Source organism: Leptonychotes weddellii, chromosome 11 (assembly GCF_054177405.1).
Source record: "Leptonychotes weddellii isolate Sample4059 chromosome 11, ASM5417740v2, whole genome shotgun sequence".
In the NCBI taxonomy this organism is placed as follows: Eukaryota; Metazoa; Chordata; class Mammalia; order Carnivora; family Phocidae; genus Leptonychotes; species Leptonychotes weddellii.
Window position 1 is genome coordinate 83849238 of NC_138379.1, and position 10155 is coordinate 83859392.

The following is a 10155-nucleotide window of genomic DNA, read 5'->3' on the forward strand; positions in this document are numbered from 1 at the left end:
TCCCTGATGCCTAGTGTGGTGCGTTCTACGTACTAAATCCTTGGCGATGGTTTGATCAGCGGGTACCCACCTGGTGTGAGATGCAGAGCCCTGGGAGCTATTGCTGACCTATGGCCTGTCAGAGATGGGCAGCAGGTCTGGAGAAGCTCAAGGTCATGGCCTGCCTTCTGCAGATATGCTGCAAAAGACCACCCTGTGGTGATCAGTGTAAGGGGAGTCAAGATGCTGGGAGAGAGAAGGAAGTGGGGGCGCCTGGGTGGCTCAGTTGGTTAAGCGACTGCCTTCGGCTCAGGTCATGATCCTGGAGTCCCGGGATGGAGTCCCGCATCGGGCTCCCTGCTCAGCAGGGGGTCTCCTTCCCCCTCTGACCCTCATGATCTCTCTATCTCATTCTCTCTCTCAAATAAATAAATAAAATCTTTAAAAAAATATATTAAAAAAAAAAAGAGAAGGAAGTGGGAGCAGATGGAGGCTTTCACTGAGGTGCCGAGTGGGCTGGGACAAGAACAAAACCCAAAGGCTGTACACATCAGCAACCACCATTACTAGGCAGTGCCGAAGTCCCCATGGCACTCGTGGCCACACACCTGTAGACTGTCGGCATGCTCCCCTGCTCTAGACCCTCACGTCTGCTGATACTGCAGGTGACAGGCTCTTTAGCTGCAGCTCTCCAGAAATTAACTGGCTTGTCATGGCATTGTGTCCCCTGCTCTGCTATGGCAACTTTGGAGGGGGACAGGTGCCCCAAAACATGGCAGGGAGAGATGAGGGAAATAGAGGTGACCCAGAAAGTCACAGAGAGGATTTTTGGTAACTGTCTCTAGAGCCATTATTTCTTTCACTCCTATAATGTTGAGCGTTCTTGAGTGATCACCTTTAGGTGATCAGGACACATGCCCACATCTGCTCTCTTTGCCCTCAAGAAATTTTTCCATCCTTTCTTTGAATGCAGTGTCAGAGGACAGAATAACGGTAAAGAGTTTGGACAAGGCTAAACTCCTGAGGCTAATGTGTTGCTCTGGAGATTTCATAAGTGAGCAGGACACAAGCAACAAATGCAGAGTCTTGAGCTGCAGAGCTGGGTAGAATCCTTTCTCAGAAAGGACAAGCCCTCTGAGTGGTATTCACTGCCCTCCATTCACTAATTCCCTTTGTATGCTTTATCTTTTAGTATCTGCTACATGCTGGCAGTTGAACAAATATTTATTGGTTACAAAAATGAGATAACGCATTTTTTTGCATCTGCTGTGGGTAAGGCCCTTGCTAGGCACCGTGTTTTGCCTCATTTAATCCTAACAGTAGCTGAGAAGCAGATATCATTATCCCATTCTACAGATGAGGGAATCAAGGCTTGAGACACCTCAAGGCCAAACGGCGTGGCTCCAAAGCCCATGCTTCTTCATCACATCATCCTGCCCCCTTACTTAAACTGTAATTAATTTGCATCCTATTATATATATATATATATATATATATATATATATATATTTTTCCCCCAGATGTAACTTTTTAGATTTTCACTTAGCTCTTCTCATTTTGAAGGCTTAGCTCTGCAAGTACTGCATATAGGAATGTGATTATATTTTTTTCAAGTACTTTGGTAGCCACTGTCAGAGGGTCATGTGGTTGGAATCAGTAGGCTTTCAATGACCTTTAAGAAATATTAGCATACCTTTACACTTTAATTATACTTTAAATATATAAATTATTTAACTTCATTGGAATAGCCAAGTATCATCATTCAAGAAGACTAAGTAGAGACTAGGAAGAGTTTGATAACATTTTTACCAATTCCAGAATTATTGTAAGTTATTGCTTCTCATAGCTCCAATCTTATCTAGAGCTTGAATAGAACAATGGTTTCTCTAGGGCTTGGGGATGGATGGTGCTTTGGGGGCATTAGGGAAGCTTATGACTGAGAGCCCAGCCCCTTGGCTGTAATAGTCTTTAGTGGTCTCAAGGGGTACTATTTGCTTGCTTCTAGAGCTGTGCTTATTCAATGGTAAAGGCACTAGCCACATGTGGCCATTAAGGTCTTGAAATATGGCTAGCCTGAATTGGATGTGCCATAAGTATAAAATACGCACTGGATTTCAAAGATGTAGTACAAAAAATGTAAAAATATCTTATTAATATTTTTTGTTATGTGTTAAAATGATATTTTGGAAATATTGGATTTAATAAAACATTATTAATTTCACATTTCCTTTTTTTTCTTTTTAAAGTTGGCTGCAAGAAAATTCAACTATATATGAGGTGCACATTTGTGGCTTGTACTATATTTCTATTGGGCAGCGTTGTTCTAGAGAATGCCTTAGTTTGTTGTCTTTGATCAATCTTCAAGTTCTTCTTTAAACTTCTAGGTTGCCCTCAGATTAAAATCAAAAGTGAAACATACATTTTTAGGTAAGAGGCTAATTCTTCTGATTTTTATAAAGAAGCATGGCAGTCTTTCCCCCATTTAGAAGGTCTCTCAGCTGCTTTACTGACTCCTGCTTCGTATCCCTTTCCAAAAGAAAATAAGGTCTTTGATCTGTACTTGAAATTTCTTGAAAATTCAGCTGGTGGTAATTTTATCTACTAACCAAAAGAAGTTATAGGAAAGACTGTAGCATCCTAGAGTGTCAAGGCCAGATTGGTCAAGAAGACAGATTGAAGCAAAGTCATGTCCACATCAAGGCTGATCGGGCTTAGGTGAAGAGCAGATGAAAGTCAGGACAAGAGCCAACCAGACAATGTCTAATGTGGGACCTGAGGACCACCGTAGATGGCCCCCCCAAGGGCCTCTAACTCTGGCTGGAGCTCATAGCAGCTGCTGCCTTTCCATCGAACACAATTTAGGACTCCTCTTTCCTTTATCCCAACTCTTCACTAATTCCTGTCCCCAATACCTTACTTCTAGGCTGAAAGGACAAGAAACTTCTAGGGTAGGTCTTGATTCCCCATGAAAAAAGTCACCTCCTTGTCTCTTTTTAGAGAAGCCCTAGAGTAATGGTCAGTATTGGTGCTCCATCTTCTAAGTTGCCATGTACCCCATCAGGCATGGATCCTCTCTAGGCTGGTGAGAGGTCAGGGTCCCATGAGTGGTCTCCTTCCTTTGGAGCAGTGGTTCTATGAGCTGGACTCTTGATCAGGGTGTGAATCCTGGTGGACCTTCAGTGTGCCATGAATGCAGTCTCCATGGACTCTTTATGGAGTCCAGCTGCCCTTCATCCAAGTATTGAGAAAATCTTCCCTAATAATTCACCCTCACTCTGGCTCTATACAGATTATGCATAGCTTTTGCTATGGGTAATATCTGTCATGCATAAGTTCTATGTTTATGAAATAATGTTTGTTTGTTTTTCAACTTTTTATTATTCAAACATGGGTGGAAGGAAGAGTATAATGAACCCCTGTGAACCATAATTCAGCCTCAACAATTACCAACATATAACTGTTAAAAAAAAATCTATACTCCCCACTTCTCCCTGCCCCCTGCTAGACATCATACTATTTCATATGTAAATGCTTCAATTATGTATTTGTAGGAGATTAGGACTCTTTTCTTCTTTAAACATAACCACAATACCATTTTACCATCTGAAAATTAGAACTTTATTTAAAGCTTTATTTTTAGTTTTTATGAAAGTAATACATTCTCACTGAAAATATTCAGACAATACAAAAAGGTATAAAGAAGAAAATGAAAATTACTTATAAACCAATACCCAGACATAATTACTGGTAGCTTTTTGGCATATAGAATTATACATATTTAGCGCATATTTTTTATATAGGTTTATATATATAAAATCATGCTACAAATGATGTTTACAATTTTGTTTTATTTTATTTTTTGTTTGGTAAGCATTTAAAAAAATCGAAGCCAAAAATGCATGCAGAGAAATGAACAAATTGTAAGTATATAGCTCAATGAATTTTCACTGTCATGTAATCAACTACCTTCCACATCAACAAACCTGCATCCCAACACCTCTCTCATAGCTCTCTTTGTCACTGACCCTGCCAAACATAACCACCATTCTGACTTCCATCACTATAGAGGAGTGTTGTCTGCTTTTGAGTTTTATACAAATAGAACCATATGGCATATGCTTTTTTGTGTGTGACTTCTTTTGTTTCATATTATATTTTCAAGATACATTCATGCTGTTGTATATAGCAATAGTTTGTCTCTTTCTTTGCTCAGTTGTATTTCACTGTATGAATATATCACAATTTATTTATACATTTTACTATTGATGTACACTCCCTGCTTCCCCAACCCCAGTGTATTGCTTCTGGTATACATATGTATGCACTTCTATTAGGTATATACTTAGGAATAGACTTGTGGTTGTACCAATTTATACTTGTACTGTCAGTCTGTGAGTGTTCCATTTGCTCCACATCCTTGCTAACACTTGGTTATTATCAATATAGTAGTAACTTATTGTGGTTTTAATTTACCTTTCCCTAATGACTAATGAAATGGACTGCATTTTCATCTGCTTGTTAGACACATAGATATCTTCTTTTGTGAAATACCTGTTCATCTTTTCCCCATTTTTCTATTTGATTTTCTGTGGTTTTTCTTATTGATTACAGGAGTCTTTTATATATTCTAGATATTTTTTTTGGTCAAACATATATTGCTAATATCTTATACCATGTGAGTTGCCTTTTCACTCTTTTAAGGTATTGTTTGATAAATAGAAGTTTTAAATTTTTTTAAAAAAGATTTTATATATTTATTTGAAAGAGAGAGAGAGCAAGCACAAGCGGGGGGGAGGGGCAAAGGGAGAAGGAGAAGCAGACTCCTCACTGAGTGGGGAGCCTGACATGGGTCTTGATCTGATCCCGGGACCCTGAGATTATGACCTGAGCTGAAGGCAGATGCTTAACCTACTGAGCAACCCAGGTGCCTCAGAAGTTCTTTTTTTTTTTTTTTTTAGAATATAACATTTCTTTTTTTTTTTTTTTAAAGATTTTATTTATTTATTCATGAGAGAGAGAGAGAGAAGCAGAGGGAGAAGCAGGCTCCCAAGGAGCAGGGAGCCCGATGCGGGACTCGATCCCAGGACCCTGGGATCATGACCTGAGCCGAAGGCAGATGCTTAACCGTCTGAGCCACCCAGGCGCCCATGGTGCCTCAGAAGTTCTAAATTTTAATGTAGTCTCATTATCAATATTTTCCTTTATGATTAGTACATTTTGTGCCCTAATTAATATTTGCCTACTTCAAAGTCATTGATATATTCCTCCATGTTCTAGAAGCTTAATTGTTTTATCTTTCACTTTTTTGTTTACAATACATCTAGAACTGACTTTTGTATATGGTATGAGGTAGGGATCAAACTTTATTTATTTTCCCATATAAATATCCAATTGATTGAGCTCTCAGTTTTTTGGTTGTTTATGGTGGGACGACATATTTGGTACCTGTTACTCCAAGTGGATATTGAGTGTATTGTTTCTATATGTTTTTAATTAGTTTGATATACTTTTAATTAGTTCAGGCTTATTAAGTATATATTTCAAATCTTATATATCTTTTATATATTTTTGTGTGCTCATTCTATCAGTTACTGAGAAAATTGTAAGAAATTCTTTATTTCTTCTTGCTCCAAATTTTGCTTGTTACATTTTGAGGTCATGTTATGAGGTGCATACAAATTTAGAATTTTTATATCTTCCTGGTAGATTGAGCCTATTGTCATTAGGAAATGTCTTTCTTCATCTCTGGTAATTCTTCTTGCCTTAAAGTTTATTTTGTTTGATATAAGTATAGCCATACTAGCTTTCTTTTGGTTAGTGTTTTCATAGTATATCTTTGTCTATTCTTTTACTCTTTCTTTGGTCTTGTATATAAGATGTATCGCTTATAAGCAACATGCAGTTGTTTTCTTTTATCACAGTTGTTAAAAAGCAATATAAATATTTTCAGATTTCTGCATGGTTAAAGTTTTCTAAGTCTTTCTAAGCAAAGAAAATTGACATGCTATAATAATGGAAAATGTCTTTTTTCCGCAGACACATTTGCTTTTCATATTCTAAGGGTGATAAGCCTGGAGCTGCTTTTATCCTTTATAATGGAGTCATCTGCTCCCATTCAAAGGGTAAATAAAGTTATTTACCCCAGAGTCAAATACTTGCATTCTAGAGTAGAGAACTTGCCATTTCTCTTCCCTGAGAAAATTTGTTTGCATTTGAAAGATAAAGTTCCTCTCCTTCTCTCAGTAGGGGAGGAAGGCAGCTGTATGACTGTTCCTATATAAACACTCAGATTCATAATTTTGGGATTTCTCTCCTGTTGTGCCAGAACCCTCTTAGCATGTATGGGCCTAACCATCTGGCTCTCATTACACCACCCTTAAGGAGAAGAATTGGGCATGGGGAACCAATGCAGTTATTGCTTTAAGTAATAATAGTCTGCCCCAATCCAGAAATCTTATATTTGTTTTCAGAATAATATAAATAAATAATAGGTATTAAAAACTTATCTGACAAATTAAAAACTTGTCTGACAATTTTTGTTTTCAATAGAAGAATTTATTATATTTACCCTTATATAATTATTGGTATGTTTGGGCTTGAACACACAATGTTTTCTATTTGTATCTTTTCTTATATGTAATTCTCCTTTTGTTCTCCTTTATTTTCTCCTTTTGAGTTAATTAAGTATGTTTTATTATTTCTATTACTGTGTTTGTTGTATACGCTTATTATTCTTTTAGTGGTTACTCCTGATATTACAACATGCATTTTTGATTTATGACAATAAATGGAAAAATCATTATTTTTACTAGTTTTATCATTTCTATTAAGAAGTTATCCATGTTTTATTGTTACTCATTTGAACAACAATATTGTTTTGTTTTGTTTTTTTTTCCTGGCTGCTTTAAATGTTTCTCTTGGTTTTGGGTTTTCAACAGTTTTGCTATGATATGCCTAGATACACATTTATCCTGCTTGAGGTTCTCTGAAAATCTGTGACTTAATGTCTTTCTTCAGTTTTAGAAAATTCACAGCCACTATTCTTCAGATATTGTTAATGCTGCATTTTTTTCTTGGACTCCAGTTTCACATATGTTAGATCTTTTCACCATGTCCCATATGTCTCATACTCTTTTCTACATTTTCAGCTTTTAAAAATATTCTCTCTTGTTATCAATCTGGTTATTGTCTTCTAATCTGTCATTCCAACCTATTCTTCCTTTTAACAGTGACTAATCTCCTGTTAACCCCAAATTATTGATTTTAGGTATTATATATTTTTAGTTTGTGAATTTTATTTTGGTTCTTTTTGAAGATTTCAGAGTTTTTTTTTTTTTCTTTTTTTGTTGGAAAATTTTCCTTTTGATCTATTTCCTTGAAGATATTCATCATGGATACTTTAAAGTCTGTGTCTGAAAACAATGTTTGGTTCAGATGTGAATCTGCCCCTATGATTTGATCTTTTAGTTCTTATTCATTTCATTCTGTGTCCTAGAATGCCTACTCATTTTTTTTTTTATTAAATGCTGGACACTGTTATGAAAATTATAGTCTGTAGATGACATCTTCTTCCAATTAAGATTTGTTTAGTCAATTAGAGTAGGGAAAGATCCTCTGTATTTGAAGCTGGGTTCCAGTCTCAGTGAAGGTTGATATATTCCCTACTCACTTTTACTCTTTGGGTTTTGCCCTTCATGGATCCCAGATGAAATCCTGGAATATTTACCAGGGCTTCTCCTCCTTGGTGATCTTTCATTTTTATCTCCTTAGCACTGGAAGACTACAGTGCTAAAAAACCTATTTTTAAAAGTACAATTTCCATTTATTTATTTTTTCCCCCAGAGCACAGCTTTTCTTCAGTCCTTAAGGACCAGCTTTCTTACATGGGCTTTGGCAGGGGCCATGGGGCAGTGCCCTTAGGTCTAAATTGGATGGGAATGTTCAGGTCTTCCAGGCTTCATGAGAATGATTCCTGACTACCTTGCTGTGGATGGCAAAATTCACACATAGTAATGTAGTTTCACACAGTCATGCAGTTTCATATACAGCTTGGGAAGCATGTAGGTGTCAAAGAGTATTGCTTGGAAATGTCCCTGACAGCTGTGGTCTGTACTGTTTTGAGGGATGAACTTCGTAATGGCTTTGTCCTTGGGCACACATAGGGTCCCATTAGTGCAGCATATGGGCTGCATATGCCCGTGGCTTTTTGGCACCACAATTGTTACTTCTTTTCTTGGTCCACATCAGGATGAAGATCCTGTTGGGAAGCGGGTGTGACACACTCAGCCTCAGTCTCCCTCTGGCATCTTGGAAGTGAGGACCTGAGAGCTCAAAGCTCTCTTTAATTTCCCAGTCTCATAACCACCTTTTGATTAGACTTTTTAGCTCCTGGGCTGCTGCTTATAGATCACAAATGCCCTGTGGGAAATTGGCACTAAATGTTAGGCTCAATTTCTTTGATCTTCCCTTCTTTCTAGGATCTCAACCTTTATATCCTGGATGCCTTGGTGGCTCTGAACTCCAGTTTATGTCTCTTCAGCCTCATGAGACTGTCAAAAGCTCTGTTAGCTTCACGGTGTCTTAGCTGCTACTTTATGCTTGTCTTCTTAGTCTCTGCTTGTCTTCTCAGCCTCTGAGCTACTGCATATGAATCAGTGAATGCCTCAAGGGAAAAGCAATCATGAATGTAAGGTGCTTCGCAATTCATTTCCCTTCTTTTTGGGATTTTGGCACATAAGTCCTGGCTGCCTTGGTAGCTCTCTGATGATTTTTAAAGAGTCATTTTTTTGTTTTTGTTTTTAAAAGTTTTTAATAGGAGAAATTTGTCTGATACAAGCCAGTCTGACATAGACAAGGAGAGAAATCTAGCAACCTGCTTTTATGAAGGACTTTTGTGACCGCTACTTTGTGCTAGACTGCAGATTAAGTAGAAAAGGAATCAAATAAATGTGAGGGAGAAGAGTTACAAAAGGATTAAGTTACTTGACATCCGAAAGGCCACAGTCCATCTTGTTCCTCAGAGTAGTTATTAGATGTTGGTCATGTTGCGGGGTTGGAAGGAACTTGGCAGCTATTTTCAGATATCTGAAGGACTCTGCTGTGGCCTTGGCAATGACTGGGGACAGGAATGGGGAGTGGATCAGGGGAACGAGGGCCAAGGGTACAACTAGAAGCTGAAGAGATACAGATTTTGGCTTGATTAAAAGGAATGATTTCTAACAAAGATTGGTTAGAATGAGGATCACTAGGGACTTAACACCTTCCCCATCCATGAATGGCCAATCTGGGATGGGGTGCTATAGAAGAATTAAAATACTGGATGTGGGGTGGGCTAGATGGCCTACCCTGTGTTACACCTGATCACGGTAAGTGAGGAACTCAATAAATGTTGAATGAACACGTGATCTACAAAGTCCCAGCTAATGCTGAGACCCCATGATTTCCAAAGTGAGGAAATCAGGATGGTGTGACATGAAGAACATGGGACTAAAACAATTTGTTCCCAGAGCAGTTTAGGAAGGAAGAACAGGGAGAATGCCATAATTTCTATTTCCCCCTCTTATAACCTCAAATTTCAGCTAGACCTGTAAGTTTTTGTTAAACTTCCCATGCTAAGCCAAGCCCCAGTGTACAGCATCAGGACCTAGCAGAGGTGTGGATGGATGGAGGCAAAGAAAGCATTCTCTGTGGTGGTGGGCACCCCTGTTTCATGCTCTCCTAGGGGCTGCAGGTGCAGGTTTTGCAGAGCTTGGCATCCTGCCCTCCTGAGGCAGTCCCGGTCTGCCCTGGGAATGGTGCCAGCCAGGAGGTCATGTCCTGGCTGGGCTTCTCCTCCCTCCTCTCTGCAGCATTTTCTCAGCCTGAGCTGGGGCTGTGGCCCCTCCCTCACCGCAGGCTGGAACAGACTCCTCCCTTGCTTGGGGAGCTCAAGTTGGGCACCCTCCCCCCACCCATCCCCATCCCCACACAGGGCTGAGAGTACTGTTCCGACCAGCCGAGTCCTGCAAATGGTGCTACTAAATATTTCATTCAGGCTTAACAACTCAATCTGCCTGCCATTATCCTGAGGGCCCCTGCAGCCCCCAGCCCCTTTCTGATTAACAAAGTAGCCGGCCAGGAAGATCTGCAGAAGTCCTCATTGAAGGCTGGTTAGTGGCTGCTCGGGGCAGGCGGGTG

General features: G+C 39.1%; 1 pseudogene; it reads right to left on the bottom strand.

The window, feature by feature from the left end:
• Positions 1–7536: 7536 nt before the first annotated feature.
• The window catches only part of LOC115942793 (small ribosomal subunit protein eS26 pseudogene), a 9341-nt pseudogene continuing 6722 nt past the window's right edge, over positions 7537–10155 (bottom strand).